The sequence below is a fragment of the Excalfactoria chinensis genome, chromosome 25 (genome assembly GCF_039878825.1).
Source record: "Excalfactoria chinensis isolate bCotChi1 chromosome 25, bCotChi1.hap2, whole genome shotgun sequence".
Classification (NCBI taxonomy): domain Eukaryota; kingdom Metazoa; phylum Chordata; class Aves; order Galliformes; family Phasianidae; genus Excalfactoria; species Excalfactoria chinensis.
The window spans coordinates 3,363,664-3,381,891 of NC_092849.1; the positions used below are offsets into that span (position 1 = coordinate 3,363,664).

The 18,228-nt window shown below is 43.3% G+C and overlaps 1 long non-coding RNA gene across 1 annotated transcript; it reads right to left on the reverse strand.

Moving 5' to 3' along the window:
* Window positions 1-2,443: 2,443 nt before the first annotated feature.
* Window positions 2,444-17,732, reverse strand: LOC140262732 (uncharacterized). The gene is made up of 3 exons (XR_011905859.1): window positions 17,699-17,732; window positions 10,995-11,456; window positions 2,444-3,104 (listed from the first exon to the last, which is right to left on the reverse strand). It is a non-coding gene; the product is annotated as an uncharacterized lncRNA (long non-coding RNA).
* Window positions 17,733-18,228: the final 496 nt, after the last annotated feature.

Below are 18,228 nucleotides of genomic sequence, written 5' to 3' on the forward strand. Positions count from 1 at the left end.
TCAATCATTATATCCCAGGGGCTTAAATTTTCCTTTCAAGCCTCTTTTCTATTTAAAAACTCAAGTTTTCATTCCCTGTTCCTTATTCCTCACCTTCAATTCACCTACTTCAGTTACTCAACATCCTCAATTGTCACCTTCCTGATTTTATTTCATCTCTGTATGCTCGGTTGCCAGAGGTAAATACACGTAGGTCAGGACTCAATAAATCTCACCAACCATTCTGGGCATTCTGTTGCAGTGTAATGACTTATTATAGGATCACACACAAAAAAGTACTCAGAATAATTACTGCTTTCGAAACAAACAGAAATACTTTGTTCAAAACGTGATGCGTAGAGAGGAAAGGATAGGCCACAACTGTGAAAACTGCCTTCAGTTCCACCATCCTGCAAAAATAGGAGTCGACCAAACCCAGCTCTGACATGCAGGTTTCAAAGTACTTCAAAGAGAGACTCCTCAAGACTACATGAAGGTATTTTCAAAGCCTCTGGAAAATACATTCAAAGTCCTCAACTACGAGGAAGTCCTTAAGTGCAATCTACTACAAGCAACCGTATTCGCAATCTTCCCAACAGAGAAACCCTGGGTGAGATCCTCATGCTTTCACACAGCCCCCAAACCAGTGGGGCTAAGGAAAACATTGTGGAAGCCTGCAACTTAAAATCACAGAAGCGTGCATGCTGTTCAGAAAGAGCTGCTTTGAAGTGTTGACCACGCTGCACGTGCAGTGCATTTTAAGAGCTGCAAGGGCACGCATGTCAGTCTTCCATTAGGGATTCCAAAGTCTGCCTCAATGGAGCAATCCAGATGTGCTTGCTGAAAATTCCACTCACAGATTCAGATTTTAAACAGCACTAAGAGTAATCAATAAAACACGTGTTGAAAGGAACGCATCATTAGAACGGAGAGTAATTGGCTGATAAGACCAATGGCAGCAGACTGCTATTTAGTGATGTCTGAGATAATTAACTAATATATCATTAATACTTATAGGCTTTTTGCATAATTGTACTTCCAACACATATCTGGCCTTCTCCTATAATCAACTGTTATATTATGCGATGTACATCACCTGATGCTAGTGTTTTTGGCTGGGCATCACATATAAATAACAGCCTTGCTGCTTGCTATTGAGTATTTGTCACCAGTGCGCCACTGTGTCACACCTCTGCAAGTCCCCAGGAGCAGGGAACACGTGCAAGAAACCAACGTGCAGCTCTGCTGAGCAATAAGCATTTATCTGATACGGGGTTACTTTGCATTCTCTTGGAGGTTAGCCAGCATATAATTGAAGCCTGCCCACGGGCATGCAGCAGGGGGCTGCAAGATGCTGTACATGCAGTACCGACAGCCAGCAGCACCCAACTGCAGTGCTTTTGGGAAACCTGAGCTCCATAGTTTGTAAAGGATTAATAATCAGCTTGCTGATGTTGTGTGTTTGATGCATGAGCTTATAGGAAATCTTTGGACAGGAATTGTTATAGATTCTTTAGGCAAGAAAACATTCCTAAGCTGCTTCAGCAACCCAGAGCAACACAGCAGCCAAAGACACAGAGGAAAGCAAAGAGATCCAGCAATTCTTTCCCCTTTTCCCACCTTTTCCTCCCCTGATAACACTGACTGTAACTCAGTGCTTTAACAGACCCTGAAGGCAAGTATTAGGGTAAGGTGCCTGGGTTAGATTGAAATGTGAAACCTTTAAGCAAACATTTTCTGTTCACTACATGGCAACGGCTTTATACAAACTTAGAGTTGCTGCAGCTTCGTCCAAACACAGACTTTGCATTCAACTAATCAAAAGGTCCTGGAAGATTTGGGACTGGCAACCCTTGCAGAGCAAGTCAGAAGAAAACCTGCAATGATATAACATATTTCTAAGGCTAAAATGAGACTTGGGTAAGTATTTAATTGGCTACACACTGTTTGAAACATGATGGATTTAAGTCCGTTCTGCTGAGCTGCTGCTTTCCTCTATTCTGCAAAAGAGATGAATTGCACAAGGAAGAACCTGGACATCTTCCAGAGCAGCACAGGGCAAACACAAAGTTCACTTATTTATTAGCGAGCTGCTGCCATTACGTTTCAAGTTGATTAGTAGTGGAAATTAACATTTCATTAAGCCTTCTGACAGAAGACAGGACCCCTTCACTAGACATAGAACAGAATTAGCAATAATACATGGGGGCTCTTTGTGAATCGTTCGTTATTTCTGCATCACATGAAACCTGCAGCCCTCACTGCTGGAAGATAACAGTGCCTTAAACAGAACAAGCACTGATCTTCATTTTATCAGTTTTAAGCTTAAATGGCAATGAGAATATCTATTGCAAAGAGGGAAGTCTGAGCTACGCGTATTCTAGGTAATCAGGCAAGTAGTTCGGGTCAGAAGGTTTATTTGCTTTGCTTTTAACAAAGTTAAGTTACAGCTATAAGGCTTTTAGCACACATGTGAAGCAGCTGAAAGGCTCTGGATTTCCACGTGTTTCAATGATCTCATGAAAAAAAATGTCCTACTTCAGTTCATCAGCGAGGTCGAGTGTTGCTTAGGATTGCTGATGATCTTTATTTTGTTAATTCAAATTCAAAAAGGTCAATCTCTCTGTGTTTCCTAAGGGAAAAGCCATGCTACCTTCACACATAACCAGCAGTGTCCCTGCCTGTACTCTGCAGCCCCTAAGGAATTCCAACTCCTCATGGCAGAGGCCAGATGCCAGCAGGTAGAAGCTTGGCGATTCAGCTCATTGCCAGACACCCAGGGGTTGAAGGGCTCCTTCCATTTCTTGATGCAAATGATCTCTGAATGATGCTCCGGGAATGGGGATATCAAGGAGATATGTTTTATATCTGCCCAGTTCAAAACAAGCGTGCATTAGCAGCTGGCTCTCTTTTATCCAATTCTTCCCCGCGAGGGCTTATCAATTTTGTACCAGGTTCAGTCTCAGTCCATTTCTGTCACAGACTTATCAACATGGTAATTCAAATTTTGCAGGTGCGATTACACCTACACGAATACCGATGAGCTCAAAGTCTGACAGGACGATGAAAAACGTGGATGGATTGCAAGCTGCTGTAAGGACTCAGCGCAGCCTGGCAGTGCTAACCTGTGATAGGCACGGCATCAGAAATGGAGGAAAGGGAGGGAAAAAAAGACAACGTTTAAGACATAGGCCTTGCTCAAAGTTGCAGGGAAATCCTGCCAGAAGATTTTGTTTAAGGCAATGTCAATTTTGGAAAGAGGTAAATAAAAGGAGGACCTTGGTCCTAAGTTTTAATGAGTCCCAGAGAACATACATTACTCAGTGTTTGCAATTCATCAATCATCTGTGATCCCCTAATAAACAAAAAGGATGCAAGGCTAGAATTCAAATTACTCAGAAAACTTGGAGATCTGAGATGGAAAATTAATAGTTTTCAGAAGTTAATAACTTGCCATGCCCGATAACTTCCTGGAAGAGAAATATTACAAGAGGCAGCATAAGAGCAAGATAGAATCATTAAGGTTAGAAAAACCACCCAGTCCAACCATCCACCTACCACAAATATTGCTCATAAACCATGTCCCTAAGTATCACACTTAGACACCTCCAAGCTGATTGCACCAAAACATCGTCCAGACACCAAAGACAAACAAATGATGTCAACAAAGCAGATGGAACGAGCAATTCTGATACCTAACTAGATACTTAACCACCCCTCCCAGTAAGCAGGACAGAAACACTGTGGAGGAACCTTTCAAGTGGCTTGAATTGTCCCTGCTGCAAGTGAACCGACTTGAAAGGTGGTAAAGAGAGCCACATCCTTCTCTCCTCTCCTTCTCCCCTTTTGTTGTTTTTCTTGTGCAAATTTATTTCACTGCTTTATCATCTGCAATGATTGAGTCAGACAGTCCACTTGTTCCAGGGCGTTCACTGGGCCTGCACCATTTAACATCAATGTTTTGGCCCACGCTGTATTTTAGCAGAAGGAACTGAAAATAATCCAACGCAGACACTAAAGAAAAAGGATATTTCAAAAAACATTTGATGTAATGTCTCTGTGCACGTACTTCGGGTACGCCTTCCAATGGTCCTCTTTGACATTAGCAGAGCAACATACATTACCTAATCCAACATGCATTACCTAATCGCTTTTCCCCTTGCCTTTAGGATGAGGGTCAGATGTTTAAACATTGACAATGCGTGGCACTCGCCCAAGTAGCAGCGTGGCCATTCACACGCTGCACTCTGAGTTCTTGCAAGACTGTCATAGACTTGTCAGAAAAGAAGATGTACAAAGACAAAAAGACAAAGAGGCGTGGGGGAGATTTGCTCCCTGGGCTCTCGCTTGCTAACAGTGCTTCCACACTGCAGCGTGGCAGAACAAACACACACAGCAGAGTCAGAAAGCTGACAGACGGCAGCGTGCGTGACTCAGAAGGGAAAAACTTTGCTGAACCTCTGACCAATGCAGAGCTCAGTAACGTGAAAAATATGAACTTGGATGCATAGGGGGGGGAACGTTGGCCCCTGTTTGTATTTCAATTTAAATATTGAAACCTCTTGCTGCAGGTTTGTGCTGATCCCAGGCAGCACTACCAACACAACCGCTGTCTTGCTATTCAGAAGCATCACCTCATAACAAAGCTGTTCCCCAGCAATTAGAACAGATGCAGGTTATTCTTCACACCCTACACACAGAAACTCAATCGGTGGTCACAGAAGAAGCTCACAACCTTCAACCAGTCCAATCCGTAAGTGTTTGCCATCCATCCTGACAGCAATACATCTCTCTTTTCCTCACAACACACCTGTAGTGGTTAACCTTTAAATTGGTTCCCTGAACCATTTAAAACCTGAATAAATTAAGAATACCAAGGGCTGTGAGATGGTAGAAATGGTGGCCTATCTGAAAGGAGTGCTGAGGGTGTTAAACTAGAGAAAACACCGCTGAGATTTCCAGCAAAGCGAGCTTTGACATCCTTCACTGCTTTGTCCTTTGCAACTGGATGCTCTCAGAAAGCAAAAAGTGCCACAAAAATCCAGGAGGAACCTTCCCTTGACTCCAATGTTTTCCTCCCTGGCTTGTTTAAGGATTCACTGCGTGACTTGGGCTGTCCTTGCAGAAACTCTCTTAGCAGCAAGGCAGCATCGAGGCCTGCCAGTATGTTTTCTGTGCAGACTGACAGCTTTCCAAGCTCACAAAAGACAGATGATGGGATTGGCTTACAAAAATCCCAGGACTTCTCTTGTTTCATCCTAAATCCCATTGATATGCAGCGCGAGCGGTCTCAAAACACACACAGCAAAGCAACAGATCCATGGGAGGGGAGTGCTGATTTCAAAACATGGCTGCAGTGATAATGGACAAAAAAAAAAAAGCCCTACACGACAATGGAATAAAAACAGCAAATGGATGTAACATTCAAACGATAGGCCTCTAGCTGCGGGTACACAAAGCTCACATCAAGCTCAATGCCAACCAGGTCTTGGAAATACTTGAGTACATTTTATAGCTATAGAAGACACTGTTGCAAACCTGACATATAAAGAAATTCCCCTCTGGTTTCTTTATGACAGAAGCCCGCCTGAAGCCTAATTATGCCCTCTTTTGTCTAACCAGCATAAAGAAATGCAAAGTGTCATGTCCTTAGAGCTGCACACCCTCAGCAGTCCTCCTTTTCCACAAAATAGGCACAGTGCTTTTGTGTCAGATCAACAGGGTGTCAATAGACACTACTTGAAATGAGAAAAAAACCCACAGAGTTAAGCGTTATGATTGAAGCATATGGGACGCAGTGGGAGTGTATGGGGTAAATAGTGGGGACAGCTTTACCAGGCTGGAGAGCAAAGGAAACTCCACTGGCTTGAGAGATGTTAGGGCTGTCTTCCTTTCAGACTAACCCATCTTTTGTTTTAGGAGCATAAAACGACAGGGAACACAATCCCAGAGAGCATTCAGGTCAATGTCAGCAGCTGAGTTGATTCCAGGCTGGTGGGAGAAAAGCAATTGCCCTAGCATGGATGTGGTGATGCCACTTAGCAAGGCTGTCTCCTGGGGAAGGAGAGGAGAGGGTGTTTGGGGTAAATTACTGGCTGAAGAAACTATATAACAAATCTGACTCCAAAGGAAACCTGACCTCACAATCACTTTCTTCTCTGAATGCAAATAACTGATTAGACCAGAAATTCCAGTTAATAGCTCATGTCAAGCAGAATAAATATACGTTTTAATTTATCTTGACAAATAACTCACACTTAGATGACCTTTCATGAATGTACATCATTTTGATTTCACTTCATACAGTCACAAAAACATGCCCTTAAAGAAAATTTCCCCTGGTGCTTGGATTATATCTGCAGGGAAACTCAACAGATTTCCACACCTGCCCCAAATTCTAATTTTCCATGCTAACATAAGGAGTAAAGTGCTGAAATAATCTCATTACATGGGATGGTTCCATCCAATCATTTTCCTTTCATTAAGTGCTCCATAGATACCCTTAATGGGCATCACTCATGCTAGCAGAGAAAGTAAAGCAAGCTCTTCTGAAAACAAACCCCCAACTCACTGTTCGTTAACTTAAAGCATCTCTGTAACAAGCAATTACCAAAAGATCATTATCTGACATCAACTATATTTTCACCATTGAAAAAATAACTCAGCAAGAATGATACTGTCACTAATATTTGTCTCTGGAAGTTCCGCTGATTACAGTTCATCTTCTACGTGGTCTCCTTCCTTTGGAGTACCAGCTAAAGATGAGTAAGGTTGCTACCCAGATGCCCATGCAACTTTCCATTAGCCTTAAAAGATGGAAGTAACTGCAAAATCCCAGTGAAGTGGATGGAACTAGAGCAGAAATACTCTTCTAGCTCTAAATAGCTTTGATATCGTGAATAATCCATTGAGCCCTAAGATTTTATGAGTCCACAAAATGAGGTCTTGCTGCTTTGACTGAAGTGCCACCAAGAAACTCCAGCCACAGGTTGCTGACCCGTAAACGAAAGGTCCCACGTAAACGTTAACAAAAAATAAAGAAAAATCGCTCAAAGAAACTAAAGCAAGGCCAGCTTGGTGCTTACTTTTAATCTCAGCCTTTAACAAAGGGCAGGCTCCTCTAACAAGGACCCTCTCTCTCATCAGGGTTAACGCAGCCCTGGTGTTTTGTACCAAAAGTGACGACGAAAACCCTTCATACAAGGGTTTCAAACAACTTCCCTTTGTTATTTGAGAAGGATCTGGCAGATAAATAAAAGGTTCTCTTCCCTGATGAGTTTTTCAAAGCTCTTTAGCAGTGTGTAAGCACCTGCCAGGTTTGATGGCTCGCAGCGGCTCATTGGCTTTTCATGCGGACAAAACTAAGATCCCCCACTTGTGTGGCTCAGTGGTGCTCCATCAAAACACACAGAACAAACATCAGGAGCAGGACCCTGCCTCGCTGACCTACTTACTGCTGTCTCAGGGCAAACTGCATTGCCCTTCGTTGTTCTTTATTCTCTGCACCACCAGGCAACACCTCTTCCCATATTCTCAGGAGATATGGAAGCAGAGCGGCTCAGTTATCATTTCAAAGCACTGCTGTCACACACCCAACTGCTTTTCTTGCACTGGAGTACAATGAGATCAGTACAAAAGTGCCTTGGTATTCTAAACCACTGCGCTAACTTAAATTAGCTTAATCTAAACCATGCCTGCTCTAAAATATCTTCCCTTTCTTAGTAATACTAATAAGGAGCCGATCTGCACAGACACTGTGGAGACAGAGCTTTAGATTTAATACAGCACATTTAAATTAAATGGGCCTAACACACTGCTTTCTTTCCCTTTTCAAGTCCCATCTTTCATCTACAGGTTCTACGGCTGTTTCAGCCTTGATAGAGTTAGAAACATTGACAGCTCAAATAAATAAATATTTTAAACATGCAAGGCAAGCCTATGTCCCAAGGGAAATATCTGAGCTTTTCCAGTGTTCACGTTTGATTATTTATGCAGTTAAGTAAGAAAGGAAATTGCTAACAAATCTATGCATTGGTTTGGCATCCTGTTCCAACCTGTCTTTTCTTGCTCTACCCCCATAATTGCGAGCTGATTAAGCGTGAGGAAGAATAGCTTTGTTTTACGCGCTGTGTGCAAGTGGGACTCGAAACCAGTTTCCCAAACTCAAAGCTCTGCCAAAGGAAACCACAGACAACTCTATTCCTCAGTGTGAATCTCTACTTCCCCTCCATAACAACGGGAAACGGAGATCCTTCCTTTTGCCTTTGTCAGGGCATTGTAAAGGCAGTGGCTATTTCACACTGCAAAACTCACAGACATACACACCACCCCGTTGGAAACTTGCTGGTGTTTTGTTTGTTTTTAATCTCCCCATACAGAGATTTTGGTTCCTCGGTGCACTGCAAACTTGCCCTTTTGACACTGTCTGCAGAACAGGAGGTATAAAAATAAGGACCCTTCTGATACAGCACTGTATTGCTGTCCTATGTACAAGCACCAACCTAGCTGAGAGCTATAAAGAAAGCCTGTGAGCCACTGAGACTTACCTTCATTAACCCTAGGAAATGTGCACATCAGCCTAAATGCCTCTGTTTAAATAAAGCACGTGTTGGCTGTGTGCACTGGATCGTTCCATTGCCATTAAATTTGTGTCAGCTCCTTCTCTCTCAAGCAACACTTTACCCTTATCACTCGATTTGCCTAGGAGCCTTGTGTGTATTTTGTGCAAAGAAATTTTGCCTCAATCACTTAAAAATTAGTCCTTTCTTCCCCTTGAATACTTATCTGCTCATGTTTATGAATAAGTCACAGCCATAAAGAATTTACTGGCATCACTGAGTGCCTTCTGCTTATGTTGTTATTCCTTTCGGATCTTAGAATTCTCGCTGTTTGAAACATTTGTTCTGTAGTTTTGCAACTTGCAAGGAAATAAATTGGGAGGGAATGTAAGCAGATGAATGCATGCCCATATTAATCCCACAAACACAATGGCATTTTGGTGCTTATATATCAAGATTGCTTCTAGACATCATCTTGAAAACACTCCTGGAGCTGCTTATGCCGTTACCATCCCCTGCTGCTTATTACCACTGAACAGTGAGAAGCCTTCACACCGATAGCAGAACCAACCTGAAAGTGCTGCTTACACAGCTTAATGAGAAGCCAGTTCTCTTTGTTTAACCTATCGCTGAAAAACCTGTTTAATTTAAATTCCCTAAGCATGCACCGATGGAGACAACGTACCCACACATGGCTCCTGCTTGCAATTCTGCATGCTGTGGTATCTTTGCAAGACTGGAGTAGTGACATCTCAAACAGCCTTAACTACCATAAGCATGATCGCATCCTTTTTAGCTCATACATTTTTCAGCTCAGAACTTCGGCACGCACTTTTCAGCTGTGAGTTACTCGGCCTTGCAGCTTCCAAACTGCTAACATGCTTGGACCGACGTGTGCAAAACAAAACATACACATCAGTTCTTAACATGGAAGACCCACCCCCAATGCCTGTATGCCAACCCCATCGCCTCCAACAAAGACCCGCAAGTTTATGGCAACCAATGACTTGGCAAGCAGCGTATCTGGAAAACTGATCATTGAGTAAACAAATTCAGACAGGCACGAGGGCAATTTTCATCTACTGACTTCAATCATTCGGAATATAAACCTAGTTAAAAGTAACTGAGATGTCAACCTCGGGTTCGGCTTTTCACTTATCTTGAATTCTGACAGAAACATAAAAATGAAGCCAAGGAAAGAACAGAATCAGCTCAGTAGTTTTAGGAGTTACAATTATTTCTATTTGCCACTTCCCATGGTATTTCTGGGCATGTTCCATGATTTTTAATAATGTATATATTTTTTTGGCTGTACTTATTAGGATGTCAGAAGGTAACAGGCTGAATTTGTTATAATGCAAATCTGACACCTGAATAGGAACACTGAAGGATTCTGCCCTTTAAAATTTCAGGAAAATAGCAGCAAATTAGAACTGACAGGATGTTACTTTGATCTGACAATCATGACTGTAACTCACATTGAATATCGAATACCGGCTCTCTTTTAGTTCCAAGAAGAGTGGATATACACGCTACGCAGTTTGTGCATCTCATCATGTAACAACTGACAACACCAATAAGCCTCCTGAAAGTAGAGCTGTTTGGAAGAGCTATGGATTATTTTGCTTTATTTTGACACCCACGTGCTCAATCAAATATATCTGAAGATATATTAAGAATCACGTGCACGGGCAAAGATGGTAATCTGTCACTCACCGTAAGAACTGCATCTTCCATACAAATATTTCCCTTCCTGGTGCAACAAAAGGAAGTGGGTTGAAGCAAAAAGAATTTTCCATTCGCAGTTCCCATATTCTGTGTGGTTGTTTTCAGTTGATAAGTGATAACTCTATGCAGTGTTACATTACCAAAGACTGAAATGCCATTTTCTACTTATTAAACATCCCCAAATCTGCCCTCCTCAGTTGAGCAGAGGGAGAATACTACCAAAAGTGTTACTACAGTGTCAGAGACTACAGCAATGCTTCAATATACAGGAAGAATGAGTTGCATGCAACAACAGCAGCAGGATTTAACAGGACATCACAAGAGACTGATGCGCTCAATCCAGTTGCCTCCAAAACCTCGAGCAAATTTGAGTTTAGTAAAACCCAGAGGCCCACAGGAAAAATAAACCTACCGCAGCCATAATACTCCAACCAAGTCAGAGTAAATGCCTGTCATTCAATGGAATTTCACTCAGCCAGCCATAAAATGGTTTAACTTTACTTTATCCTCCATCTCACAGCATCATTCTTACCAGCACAACATTACAGTGAACTGCCACAGAGATGATCCGCTATAATTTTTACGCTTCCAGCCACCACGCAAACCCTGGGAGAACTCCCACAACCAGCTTCAGTATCTACACGGAATGTTTTCTCTCTTTAAATCTCTGCTGTCAAACTCTCGTGCAGGATAAGAAAAAGAAGCACAAATGTGAAGTTGTACATTTACCCGCTCTGACTTGCGCTTACAACAGGCCAGTGATATTCAAGGTATGGACAGATGGCAGAGCAGCTTCTGGGAGTCCAATGGAGTAGGCAGTGTCAGGTAGGACCACCACAGTTCTTGTTCGTTGAAACCTTGGGATACATCCACAGCAATTCTGGAGCTCTCAGTCCAGATGAGGTAGGGATGTTCCTGCCATCGTCACCTCTCTATGAGCATTACTTGGAGATCTTCCTTGGAGATCTTCAGATGCACCTGATGTGATGCAGTAATTCTTCCTGTCGTCTTCTCCCTTCCTATCAAGATAGAGGTAACTACTCTTGATGAATAGAAGTCCATATCATAGCATGAAGCAACCTCTAACAGTTTCCCCAATGTAATAGCTGCGTGTCATCACCTCCATACGCTCCCGGAGAATTGAGAAGCCATAAACATTACAATTGCTTGGATGATCTTGCTGTACAGCTCCTGAAAGACAGAGAACAAAGAAGAAATTCAGTATGGCAGATGTTACCATTAAAGCATTCCCATTTATTTACGAGGGGATAACTGAACTAGTTTGTGCTAGTTTCTTGCAGTCCATGAGGCCATGTTAAGATAAATTGTTTGGGTTTCAAGGCTTAAAAAGCTCTGTAACTCCCTCTAGTGCCTGCTCTACTTATTGGATTACGATCTGCCACTGCTGCCAAGTGATGGATCCCCCTGACACCTGATGCTTTGGAAGGAGCAGGGTTCAGCAGGGTGGTAGCAAATAACTCAAGAAGATGCTCGCCAAGGGTCAGGTGCAGTTAAATTCTCTGCTGACTACATGGTCACCAAAAAGTCAATTTCAGAAGCAAAGACCTCAAAACTGAGGGAGAATGTTGATGTTGTTTGGTACATCCTAATGTTTGCTGTGATGCACTGATGCCAATCAGTCCCATCTCCCATGACTGCACCCTTCTTTCACCTCTTCTGTGCTCTCCCCAGATGTAGGGGCCATGATGAACAAAGTAAGTTCTCCTCACTGGACCAACAGCTGTTCAGTACTTTCTCACCTCCCCTGAGGATCAGTAAGAGGTCCTACACCTTATTTACAGCATATTACTCTAAACCTTCCCTGAAGACAAAATTAAGCTCCTCGCAGGGATTTTTATTGCTCTCGCCACTCTAGTTTTGAGTTTTTTCAGAAACAATTTATTTTTCACACCATTTCTAAGAGATAAAAGGCATAATGTCCAGGTGACTGGCAGCAAACTGAGAGAAAGAGGTCCTTTGTGGTCAAGGGAAACCACTAACTTCAAGTGTTTAATTTGCAGTACCTACGGTCCAATATAGGCAGCTTACACACATTCAGATCAGGGTTTTACTCTGTTTCCAAGAGCAGCTCTGACTGCTCAGCAGTTCTCTGCTGGAATATGCAAACCAATAACATTTTTACTGTAATGGTTGCAATGTGTGAATGAAGCTGCATGCACCAGGAGAGAAATCTTGTGTAACCTAAGTTCTCCCCCAGCTTACAAGCACACCAACTCCCCAATGCAGTTTATTTCAACCATTGGGGCATTGCTGTGAGATAAAATTTATCCCTATGAAGAGAAACAAGACTAACTCTGCTCCTATAAGCAAAGTAGATCTTACTTTTGAGGTTTTAAATGGTACCTAAGCCCACGTGATGACATTTAAGACAGTTTCATTTGTGCGCTCTATTATGCTATTTTCCATTCAATCTTTCCATTTCCTGTTCTATATACAAAACATAAACGTTCTTAAACTGTCGCTAATTTGAGTGCATATTTAAACAATATCCTGCTGAACTGTTTGTTCTCCCGGTGAATATGATGAGCTGAGACCAACTCGCATATGTAAATGCAGGTATACAGACAGCACTGCACCTAATAGGGAAGGAAAGCTCTAAAACTGATCACCAACAGTTACTGATGGAAATCAAGAGAGGCTGGAGAAAGCAAGCAGCCAGTAGCCAAATCATTTGGTAATCCTACACAATTAGTGAGACTGCTTTAGAAAATAACTATTTCTGTTTCCCAGGCAGCTGGCAAGGAACACTTCTCTGCTTTCCTATCTACCTTATTCAAGGTATTACTGCACATAGAGATCCAGCCTTTCAGAATGAAGACACAAAGACTACCCAGACAACAGAAAGGCAGTTTCCAGCATTCACTCACAACTCAGTCACAGCAGCTGCCCCTAAAAACCCAGAGGCTGTTGTGCACGGTGACACATGTGCACAAAGCAGGTATAAGCTCCTTATCTGAACGAAACCAGGCAGAAATATGGCCCCGCTTTGCAGAAAAGGGGTCAAAAGGCTGAATAATGTGCCCTGAATTACAGGGGAGAGTGTAGGTGGCTGAGGTCAAGTTTCAGACCCTCCTATCAAGCCCTTTGACTTTCAGTTGAGGAAATTAAGTACGGATGCACACAGGACTTTATTACAGTACAACCACCAACACCAAGGAGCAGAAAACACCGGAGTTGAGGAACCCAGGGCTGCTGCTTTCTCTTATGTGAGTTCTTTGCAATTAAAACGGCATGAACAGTGAACCTAAACAGCACCAAAAGCGAGCTGCACATGGATAACTCTTCCCTACTGACAACAATGTACTCCATGCAATAATAACTGTATGGGAAATATTGAGTCACATCCCATTACATTTTGCATCTCAGCATCGAAACCTCAGCAGCCACACTTTGTAACCCAACAGACCAAGCTGTGAACCCTTTGCTAGCATGGCCTCATACCTCCACTTCATCTGCACACTTGCTCACATGGTGGTTTGAATAACAGATTCAAGAGCTGCTTGGAGACCAGGTAGGTTTGGCTGTCTCCATAATAAGCACTGCAATCATCCTTGCTCTCAAACTCACGTGCTAAGCAGCTACTGAATTTCACAGCCCATGCAGATGGGATGAGAGCTTCATTCTGCTGTTTCTTCTGCATTCTCTCAGCCCTTGTTCTCTTCTCCCCAAACCACTCCTACCCAGCTCCCACCACTTTCCTCTTTCAGCAGTTCTGCTGATAAAAACAACAACTGTTTATACCAAGTTCATCAGCTGAGAGTTTGAAACCATTAACTGTGGAGGTGGGAGGGACCGTGGAATTTGCGAGGCAGATTGTTCAGCTGGCAGCCTGGGAGAAGGCTTGTTTTCTCCATGCTCTGCCTCCCCAACCAGTGCACCAATACAGCCTAGTGACCTCTAAAGCTGCTTTCCGTGTTCCCGTGTTTCTCCTTATGCAAGAGTCCAGTAAAACTTGACAACGGAATACATAAAACCTATAAAGCATTCCATAAACAGCCCCATTTTCTTCCTGAGATAATTTGCCAAGTCGTAGAACCATTAAGGCTGGTAAGACCACCTAGTCCAAACAACAACCCATGCCTGTGACTGCTCTGGACTATGTCACTCTACCCTTTTATTGGGCTAGATGGCCTTTTAGGGTCCCTTCCATCTCAAATGATTCTGTGATTCAACAGATACTGGTAGCTGGGTATGAGGTAGTCTTTCCCAGCCACTGAAAGCAAGGAAACAGCCTTAGTCCAGCAAACAAGATGAACTCAGGGGTGGCCAGGAAAACAAGCATTGCACCAGCTAAAGCATCCAAGCCTTCTTCAAAGAAAGCCTGGAGGGGAGAGCATTGCAGCAATATTGCCTGGAGGTAACACAGGCTGCACAGTTGGGGAAGAAATCACAGGAAGACTAGCTGAAGCAGAAGAACAAACCTACAAAAAACACAATCTGCTTTGCTTTGTTTTACAGTGCTTTTGTGCAGTAGAGAAGGCAAGCCTCACTGCAGCCCTAGTTACACTTGCAGCACAGGATCTCTGCCTTGGGATGAAGTGGACATAGTGTGAATGTTGAAGGGCCTCACGCACAGCTGGAGCATTGCTTTGCAGGATTCCATAAGCAATGCTGGCTGTACTAACACTGCAGTATTGCCTAGAGAGAGGACGACCACGATTCTTACAGGGGATGCTATAAAAAGAACAATCGAACAGATTACCTGCATTCCCCAAACATCAGATAGGTGACAGCAGAAAGGGGGAATAAATTACCCAGAGCACTTATAAAAGGCAGCAGCGAGGCAATGATTACACCCCCAGAAGTCCTAACCCCCTGCCCATAGCCTCTTATGTAACACTGCCTTTAACAATTGCTTTTGTGTGAGAATAAGCTGAACCAAACTAAATGTGTCATTTCTTTTTTTCCCCACTGTGCCTTTCGACAGCTTTAACCTCTTTCCATTGTTGCCTGGCTAGTTTTGAAAAGCTTAATCAGAGATGATGCTTTAAATCTCTTCTAGGTAACGCTGCCGATCTGTTTATTGTCTTCCTGCAAGAGCACAGCCTCGATGTGAAGTCTAACACAACCAAAATGCTTAATTACGTTCTTTCCCTTGGGATGAGGAAACATTTCAGCCTATGTGAAGGCTCGAGTAGTCTTAGAGGAGAACACCTTTACTAGAGGAGACAGAGCAGCACAATAGAGGAGAAGAAAAGGAATGCCAGCTTTCATCAACTGATACCATCATCCCTCAAATCCAGGTGCTGCATGAACAATCACATCCTCATGTAACACAATGCACTTAAATGCTGGTTTTGAATGCGAGTTCCTTACATTCCAGCTATTTAATAAGCCCTCTCCTTGTTTTCCTACAACACCTAAAGTAAGCCAAATGCGCTGCAGGATGAATCATTGCAATGGGTTTCTTCACAAGTGGCTGCAGGAAGGGAAAGAACAGCTATTATGCTGACTATCAAGGCTGCAAACTCAAGAGCAAAGAGATCAATGTGAGATTCAACCAAAGGCCTGTGCTGAGGCTGGGGAAGGCTCTGTGGGACTGTGTAACTATGGACAGAAAGCAGATGGCATCCCCAGATGGTCGATCACCTCCAGCTGGAGGAGTTGGTCTGAGGATCTGTCTGTCTTTTTGATGACCACAGATGGACCTCGGGGGAATTTCAGTGCTGAAAATGAGAGATAGCAAATCCGTGGCATGTTATGTACGTCTAGTCATGCAGGAAAAACATAACAGCGCAGAGAATTAAGTCCAAGCATCCCAAATGAGTATCTTAACCACCTGCTTTGACTACCCAGTATAGCTTTATATAGATTAACTGGTGATGATGGCCTGCCTCAGAGCTGTAAATCTGCAGCAATGCCACTGAAGACAATGGGCCTCGAGTGGGACACGAAAGAATCAGCTGCAGTTGCCGTCGCTGAAAGTGAACAAATCAAAAAGCAACATTTTGGTATTTGGTTATGCTGGCTTAAATCTAACAGCACAAAATGTGTCTATTGTTTGGAGAGGGCTTGAAAGGCATTAAATCATGCTCGAGGAAACTCCTCTGATCCTTGTGGCTAGATGGAATTGCTCAGCTCAAAAGAATGACTGCATGATATAGAGCTGAGAGGCTGCCCTGCCCGTGTCCTTGCTCTTCTGTAAAGCACTGCCACACAATGCTTAGTGCTAAAATACCTGCAAACCACAGGTAGGTCATTGCTGGAGTTCCCGAGTAGTAAATGTGACTAATTCTCAACTGCAATTTGTTTCAAGTGGTGCACTGTCAATAGATTTAATACCACCGAGCATCATTGTGCAAACAAATGTATGATCCTTCTCATCTCAAAGCGCTGCTAATTTGTTGGTAGACTCTGGTGCATCTGGACAACTGGGCACTAAAAGCAGATTCCTTCTGTTGGTTTGAGTGTAACGCTCTCAGTGGAAAGTTACTGCTGTGAACGTGCTTTGATCAAGTTCTGAAAGCAACAGAAACCTTTTTCAGAGCAGTTTGAGGACGTTCATGCCCCCATACCAGGACATCCTAGAACACCAACTGAAGTCAATGGTGCCCCAGTGTTCTCCTCTACACCCTGACCAACACGAGAACCCAAAAGCAGGTGCTGCAGACTGTCTGAAAGTTATTGGCTCAATGAGCAGCCCAAGGTCAGAACTGGAAGCATCTCAAAAAATGACAGCGAGAGAATCCAATAACAGAACGCTTCCTTGTTTATCGGGTCCTGCAGCAACATCAGCCCCAACAAAATGATGAGTCTGTTTATTAGCTGATACATTCAGGAGGAAAAATATGACATCCAGCTACTGAGAGAAACGGCATCAGTTATCTTCCCTGTCATCTGTAAACACCAACATGCAGCTGCACATTAGACTAAAATGGACTGAGGTCAGACCAATGGAAAGGTGCTGGCATTTATCACACAGTTCAGTTGTGCTTGGTTATCACTTGCACCTGTTACCAGGATGCTGTTTGGCTCTGTTCTGAAGGCAGAGCTAAGCTTGTTACAACAGACATTAACAACAAAACAAACCCAAAAAACCCTAAAACTAACAGCAACAGCAATAGCAAAACCAAACCAAACCATCACAAGGAACCCCACAGAAATGGTGTTGCTTCCTTCCCTGCCTTCAAGAGATCCTGCTGTCCTGAGCCACCCCTGGAAGACAGAAAGTCCCCGTGTTTTGGATATTCCTCCTTTCCTTTGTAACAGAGAATGCCCCGAGCTCAGTTCTACCTTAAAAGCACTCCAAGCCACTCTCTTATTTACTTCAAGTATTAAGCGGATTAACAAGCCAAGAGGATATTAACTGTATCTACATACCTGTTATAACTATTAATCTGTATGCCATTGTGCAGTGTAGAACAAGCTGATATTAAATAAAATGAGGAGCTAATCTCCCCAAGGGTACAAACCTTTGCAAGTCCTGCTCCCTTTCCTGGAAGCATGCTGTATGGATTGGTAATCACAGCCTGAACCTCTAATTAATCAGCTGAGGCAAGTGTGGGGTCAGCTGTGGGAGCACAGGTGAGAGTGATGTAGCTGTGCTCCCGGAAGGGGTAGAGCTCGACTCCATCCCCTCTGAGACCTCATTTAAGGGCTGACTCCCACTGAAGCAGCATCTCTTGGAGATTGCTCACCAGTGAGGACTGCTCCAGCTTCTTCAGCCAAGGCACCACCACTGGTGAGCTTCCCTTTACTCTTACCTTCTGTATATTTGCTACCATCTGTATATTAAAAACCAATACACATGCCATGCACATAACTAATTTCTTCTTTCAGGTGTGACAGTTTTGCTAGGTTCAGCTAGGAAAACTGCTTTGCTTCAGGCTATTTCTATGTGGGTAGAGGGATGAAGGAAGGCAGGTTCGGATCAGCAGGCTCAGATTAATTGTGGAACTCCCACAATGGAATGATTCCTTCTCCACGGGCAGGAGGGTGGTGG